Here is a 7793-nt window from a genome sequence, read left to right on the forward strand (position 1 = left end):
CAGGTGCGCTGAGGCTGCTGGTCCGACGCCACTCCGAGACTCACCGGATTCGTCAGATGTCTTCGGGGCAAAGCAGACCTAGCCCCTTGGGGTCTCCCTTGAACCTGCTCATCACGAGACTGATTTACACCTTCATCCCCGTGACTTTCAACGGGGGGCAGGCCTGGCAGGGGACCGTATGTGGGCGACCAACGGCCGTCACTCTTTCCTGCCTTCTTCCTACACTTTATCGGTCAGGAGGTGTGGGAGGGATGAATAGATGTAGGGTTGGCCTTGTGTGTGCGTGTGTGTGAGCATGTGTGCATGCATGTGTGCATGCATGTGAATGTGTGCACGTGTGCGTGTGTTTTGCATGTGAATGTGCATGTGTGCATGCACGTGACTCTTGCTCTGCTCACCAAAATTAAAGCTAAACCTTTAAAAATAAGAAATTATAGAGGAAACCAGTACGGTCAGAATTTGCCGTGCTTCCTTGGAAGCAAGAACGGGGTGCGGGGGGAAGGGGACAGCACCCGCCGAGCGTCCTGTGCGCCACAAGGGCACGCCCTTGTCTGGTTATTGCTTACAACAATCCTGGGGGACAGGTGTTACTCCCAGCCTTCAGATAAGGAAACTGAGGCATAGAGAAATCCGGGTACCTCCTCAAAGTCAGATGGGGAGCAAGCCACAGCACCCCACTCTGTCGGACTCCACGGCCTGTGCTGCCGGCCACTGCCCTCCAGCCCTCCAGCCCGGGGTGTGGGGGAGACGCCCGGTTCAGAAGATGAAGCCTGGTGCGGGTCCGGTCCTGGGATGGTGGGCGAGGAACAAGTCGGAACCAGGGTCGAGCGCTGGTCCAGCTGCCCCTTGACGAGTCTGGCCAGGAAAAGAGGGGCAGGAGATGCGTCCCAGGGGCCACCTGCCTGGAACGGAGACAGGGACGAGTAGCTGGGTCCTAGGAAAGGTCGGGATGGCCGTTGGGGACCCTGGGGGAATTCACAAGCCGTGATTTGTTGCCCAGCCCCACCTGCTCCTGAAGCCCCAGCTCCCCTTTGCAAGAAGCCTGGAGAGGCCACGCGGTGTCACAAAAGGGCAGGTACCTCAGGGGACAGACACCTGGGTTAACCGTGCCTCCGCCCCCTCCAGGTGAAGGTCCTGGCCCTTCTGGGCCCTCTGCTTCCTCATTTGTGCATCAGGATAGCAGTCAGTGCCCCCCTCCCAGAACCCGTGTGCGGACAGGATGACACAGCCGGTCCGGTAAGGCAGGGCAGGGACTCGACCAAAACCTGTTGAGGGAGTGAATATGTTCATTTGCTCCACGTGTATATTTCCTCATCGGCCCCGCGGAAAGCTGAAAGCCCAGAGAAGGGAGGTTTATCTAGCTGGTTCTGCTTGGACGACAAGAATCTCCCTTTTTCATCGTCTGCAGTTGAAACCTTCCAATTTGGGAAACTGGGTCAAGTCATATCACTGTGCGTTAATTAACAAGCTGTGATTCCGGCAAAGCTGTGGAAAGCTGAGGGAACCGTCCAGCACCCGCAGCCACAGACGTGCCTCAGGTGACAGCGCCATAACCCTCCATAACCTTCCAGCTGCATGGACCCGGGCGGCTCTCAAAGAACCGCTCAGGCCCGTGACTGTGTATCCTGCTTTCGAGGAAGGGCACGTCATCCCATTTTGTGGATGAGGAAACTGAGGCTCCAGGAGCTGCTGACGTGCTTGTTGACCTTGTCACAGATTTCAAGGACGAAGCCCTGGGTTGTCCTACCTGGTTCCGCCTGCCTGTCCCCCCTGAGGCCCTCGGGGGAGGTTCTAAGGCTCCTATCTGTAGACTGCACCCCATTCTCCCTCCAGAGCCAGACTGGAAGCAGACAGGAGCGCAGCGGCCTTGATCCCACAGACTCACGAGGCCGTGGGAGCTGCGTCCTTAAGACCATCGCATCCGCGACCTGGCCGCACAGCCAGGACACTGTATCTTACCCTGGAGCTGTGCAGATCTGGCTGTGACCCGGTCCAGCCCAGGGTGAAGGGCGATGGTGCTTACCTGGAGAGACAGGATGACACACAGGTGAGGAAGAACCTGCTGCTTACTGGTTGCCTACTGTGTGCCATGTGCATGCATGACCCAAGGCGCTCACGCATTCAGCAATACTGTCACTATTATTCCCCTTACACCGCCGGTGGGACAGAGGCTTGGGGAGAGACGTGGCTCCGAGCTGGTGGCGGTCAGGGACTGAAATCCCGTTCTGTTCATTGTGACCCCAGGCCCTCCTCAGCAAGGCTCCATGACAGGCTGAACTCTGATATCCTCCCTGCTTCCTCCGCAGAGATGAGTCACAGCCTTTGGTCAGGACTGTTCTGGGAAGGCACGGGTGAAGCTCACCCTCAGAGAGCCCGTGTGGAGGGACAGGACCCGCCTGCGTCCTGCACATGTAGGAGGGGAGGACCATCAGGGAGAGCCAGCCTGGAGCCTACAGCACAGGCAACTGGAGAGACCGCGCGGGGATCCCTCCTGGGACCTAGCACCTGCCACCTGCAGGGACAGGGAGCCACGGGCTCTCTGCTGCCGGAAGGTGGCCGTCCCTTCCCAGCCTGCCTCTCACTCCTGTGTCTCCTGGAGGAGGGGAAAGGCTGCTCCACTGGTGAGATCGTGCCTACCAGCCCTTCCAAGGGTCCTCCCTTGTCCCCACCCACACGTGGGCACACGCTTTCTTCCCGGTGCCCTCAGCCCTGTTGCTGGCCGAGGCTGGCTCTGCCCTGGGCGGGACATGCCTGTCTGTAGTTTGAGGACGGGACGGGAGGCCCAGTTCAGAGGAAAGAAAAGAAGAGGGAAACCAGGGACGCCTGGACGGCTCCCTCTGTTAAGCATGGGACTCTTGATTTGGGCTCAGGTCACGATCTCACAGTCGGTGGGTTGGAGCTCGGCATCGGGCTCTTTCTGTGTTGACAGCCTGGAGCCTGTTTGGGCCTCTCTCTCCCTCTCTCTCTGTCCTTCCCCTGCTCACACCTCTCTCTCTCTCTCTCAAAATAAGTAAATAAACTTAAAAAAAAAGAGAGAGAATAGGGAAACCAGACTGGGGCCTCGGAGTCAAGGTGCTTTCCCAGCGAGCCTTACCGGCCATAAAGTGGACCCTCCCACATCCCTGTGCTGCATTGCCGGGGCCAGAGAGGGTGCTGGACTCACGTCCATCTCCGTGGTTAGTAGAGGCCCTGAAATTCCAACATGGGAAACGGGGGAGAGGAGAGAAGAGGCAGAGGTGGTACAGTCACACACTGGTGCACACACTAGTGCAATGCGGTTGTTCCAACCTCGCAAGACGCCGTGCTACCTGCCCCCTGCTCCGAAACACTCACTCACCCTTCGCCCGGTACATCTGCGGGAGCCTGACGTCCAGACTTGGGCTCCACCCACCCGTCCAGGCCCCGCCCACCCACCAGGCCCCTCCCCCTCCACACTCCTCCCCTTGCAGGCTCCTCCCTCTCCCCCTCCAGGCTTCACCTCTCCAAGCTCCTTACCTTCCAGGCTCTTCTCCCCTCCACACTCCTCCCCCTGCAGGCTCCTCCCCCTCCAGGCTCTACCCCTCCCAGCCCCACCCCTCCCCCTCCAGGATCCTCCCCCACAGGCTCCTCCCCCTCCAGGCTCTACCCCTCCCAGCCCACCCCTCCAGGCTCCTCCCCACAGGCTCCTCCCCCTCCAGGCTCTACCCCTCCCAGCCCCACCTCTCCAGGCTCCACCCCTACAGGCTCCTCCCCCACGGGCTCCACCGTCTGATGGGCACCGACTTGCCCACCCAGAAACCCCTGTCCAGCTCCTACGTCCGTGTCGGCCTCCCTGCTGGCAATGCCAGGGTTCGGTGACAGAATGTGGCAGGACGTGAGGTCACCTTGTTCAGCCCTCATCTGAAGAAGGAGCGTCTGAACTTGGTTTTCTTGTTTTGCTCCTGGAGCAGCGTCTCCGGGACTTGGCATTTCTGCTTTTTCTGAGCAGTGTCTTGGGACAAGCGCTGTGTGCCGTCCGCGCCACGACGCGCGTTCCGGGCATCCCTGCCCAACCCTCTCTGGGCGCCTGGGCCCGAGAAGCCAGACGGCATTCGGCCATTCGCAGGGCAGGCGGGAGGCCCCGCTGCCAGCTGCCTCGTTCCGTGTCTGGGGCCCTGCCCTCCCCTCTCCTGTGAGTCGTGAGTGGTTCGTGTGGCTCAAGTGCTCCTTCACAGTGCATCCGTGCCCAGCCTCTGGGCTGCTGACCGCTTGAAGCAGGAAACCGATGTGCACGCATTCGGAGCGCAGGGTGGTGACCCCATTGGAAAAGAGGAGTCCAGATATGCCGAGGGGCAGCGAGGTGGCCGCCAGCAGACCAGCACTGGGTCAGCAGGGGCGGGGCGGGAAGCACCAGCAGGAGAGGGCCTAGGGCGCTGAGCCCACCACATGCCTCAAACGTGCCCTTTTATCTGCAAGCGTGGGACAGACACGGACAGACAGCCACAGAGGCACGAGGAGGGTTTGAAAGAGGCCGGTCCTCGTGTGCCAGAGAACGGCCCTTGGGCACTTAGGGTGCCAAGCTTGTCCTGGCTCGCCCAGGACTTTCCCGATTTTAGACCGACAGTCCCGAGTCCGAGGGGAAACCCAGACAGACAGGCCTCTGTACTTGACCCGCCGGCTGCAAGGACGGCCCGGATTATCAGCCCGTTCGTTGTCGTCTGAGCAACACAAATTACACCGCACATAATAATTTGTGATAAAGACGTTGGTGAGTTAGCTGCAAACACTGGAAATATGCTGGCCGCAGGGGGATTTCTTTATATTTTTAACATACGGAGCAGCTCAAGCTTCAGGCAGGAGGACCAGGAAAATGCAGAAGTGAGAGAGAGAGATAGCAGAGTTCGGGGTTGGGGCAGCGAGAGCGCCCATCGGAGGTACAGGATGTGAACCCTTGTGGGGCTGAAGTTAGGGCTGGCATGGCCACAGGGCTCTGCGGGCCAGGCGGGGGACTCTGTCATCGCTTCGGGGAGCCACACACCCTGTACCGCATACGAGTGTCACGAGTGTCACGGCTGGATCAGAAGGTCCACACGGGTGTGTTTTGGAGAGCTGGCTAGGGTGGGGGTCGCAGAAGCCCAGGTCGGAGGTGAAGACCGTCCCAGTGCTGCCGGGACCATTTAGGAGGGATGGACGGGACTCTGCTGTCGAGGGTGATGAGTGGTGGCAGGAGGTGGGCCGTTCAGCTCTGGGTTAGGGACGACCAGAAGATCGGGGCTTAAAGAGGAAGGTGACTTCAGGGGGAAATGCTGCTTGGGCCCTGGGCCCTCCGAGTGGAGACACCCTGCAGCCAGAGAATGTCTGAAAGGAGGGAGATATTTGACTATCATAGGCCTTCCAGGTCCAAGGTGCCTGAAGCGGGCGGGTGTGAGCAGAGAGGTGGCCCCAGCCCCAGGCAGGGGTGGGAGGGGGAGGGGCTGGGGGCTGAGCTGGGTCCGCCAGAGTGCTGGCTCTGACCGCTGTCCTCAGTGTCCATGCACACAGGCAGGTCCCTGGGACCCATCCGGGAGGACTGTCCTTTCTCTTGTGACCCAGTTCCAGATAAGATGACACTAATAATACCCAGTCACCTCTCTGGACTGTGAGGAGTCGGCAGCTAATGTTTGCACTGGGCTCGTTATGAAATAGCCTGTCCTGAGGCACGGTGCACTTGTCCTTCCTCTCCTCTCCCAGGATTCTGGAACTGTCTACAGCTGCCCGCACAGCCCTGGTCTTCCTCCAGGTGTCCGGAAGCCTGTGCCTGAGCATCTCTTGGAAACAACTATCTTCATTGGCAGCCCCGTCTTCAAACAGTTCGGCCTACGAGAATGCTCACTTAGAGTCCACTGCTATTTCTAGATGAGAAAGCGCGGCCCCGGGGACTGAGCAGGTGGGTGCTGTGTGACCGAGGCCGTCTCTCCCTCTCTCAATTGCGGCACGATGGGAATGTCGCGTGAGCCAGATGAACTGTGGAGACCCAGCCCCGATGTGCTGGCTGTCTCGTGCTAGACCAAACGTCTCACGGTCCACCAGGGCCTGCGTCAGAAATACTAAAGTGTGTTTCGACACAAGGAGTTAAAGACGCTAATTTTCATCATCTTGCTTATTCATTCCGTAAATAGGTATGGGATGCCCGCTGGAGGTGGGGGATGGGGCCTGTGTGGGTGGGGCAGTGGGGAGGGGACACAGGACGGCCCCTCTTAGGACTCCGAGGGAGACACATGCCGGCAGGAGGTGCAAAGCGGGGGGTGTGGGCAGAGGACGAGGGAGGCAGGGAGGCCGGGGTGGAGCCTGTCCCCACCGTCCCGGGGCCCCTGGCTTACAGGGTTCCTTCAGGATGCGCTGGGCCCACGTCCACCTCCGTGAGAAAAGCCTCCGAAACACTCAGAGGGTTCGGGGCACCCCGCCCTGCACAAGGAGCGCCCCGTCCTGGGGGGGCGCATGGCCCTTGCTCATTGCTCCAGCCTCACCGGGAGCTTTGCAGGTGGCGGAGGGCTGGCTCAATTGTGCCTGAACTATTTTTAACTGCCTGTCACCATGGCAGCGTGAGAGCCGCTGGGAGAGATGTAGATTTCCCGACAGGGCTCAAGACGCCGCTGGCCTCTCCTCTCACTTAAGCCCCTGCGTGCCAGCACCAGAATAACCCGCGTCAACCCTGCCTCCTCCTGCAGACAAGCTGGCTCTCCTCTCTGTGCCTCCTCATCTGCAAAGGAGGGATTTTAATTAAAAAGAGCCCAAGCCAAACACAAACACCTCCCTTCCTGAGTCGCACCCCCCCGGGGGTCAGGTCACATCACCCACGCATGAGAGTCCCTGCGTGCCCCTGTTAGGTTCTGTCGCCAAGGTCTCACTCCCACTTCTGCCCCCCGAGCCTGCTAGCGGTCTACGGGGTCCGCGAGGTCCGGAAACAGACGGTATCATGTGCATGTTGACACAGGGTCTCGTCCTTGCCCGTTGACCACTCGTTTGCCCCCGTTTCCAGACCCTACGGCCCCCCTGGAGGGTCGCTACATGCTTGCATCCTGCCTGGTCTTTACATCCCGAGGGCAGGGACTGCTGTCTTCCCCTCGCTGTGCCAGGCCTGAGGACAGACAGAGACACTTGACTCATATTTGATGACTGAAGGAAGGAAGGAACACAGGGTCAGTTGGGAGCACAAGTGAACTACTGTGATTTATAATAAGAAACACGTTTGGTCTGTGTCCTGCTCCCAGCACAGAGCTCCTAAAACTCATGGAATTTCCCGAGCGGTGAGACTAATAAAGTGTCTGTCGTTGTGTCAACGAGCTGGCCTCTGGACCCACCGCTGTGGGTCACCTAAGGACGGGAACAGAAGTGTGACTGGGGCTTGGAACTCTCAAGTGTCTTCCCTCCCCCACTCCGTTGATGGGAAGGGGTCGGAGATCGCGTTCGGTCACGAGCGGCCAGTGATATAATCAATCGTGCTTGTGCAGCGAAGCCTCCAGAACAACACCACAATCGCAGAGGGACAGGTTTCGGAGAGCTTCCCGGTGGGTGCGGGGACCCATGGGGCCCCCACCCCCTTCCCCACACCTGGTCTCCGCACTTGTTCTGTCCGACTGCTGCTGAATCATAACCTTCTAGAACCAGGAATCTCGTAGGTGAAATGTCTGAGTTCTGCAGCGGCTCTGGAGAATTAGCCAAACCGGAGGAGGAGGGGTGGTGGGGACCTCTGATCTCCAGTCGGTGGGTAGAGGTGCAGGTGACAGCTGGGGCTGGCACCCTGGACTTGTGACTAGCGTCTGAGGTGGGGGCAGTCTGGCAGGACTGAGCCCTTA

The sequence above is a fragment of the Acinonyx jubatus genome, chromosome B3 (genome assembly GCF_027475565.1).
Source record: "Acinonyx jubatus isolate Ajub_Pintada_27869175 chromosome B3, VMU_Ajub_asm_v1.0, whole genome shotgun sequence".
Classification (NCBI taxonomy): domain Eukaryota; kingdom Metazoa; phylum Chordata; class Mammalia; order Carnivora; family Felidae; genus Acinonyx; species Acinonyx jubatus.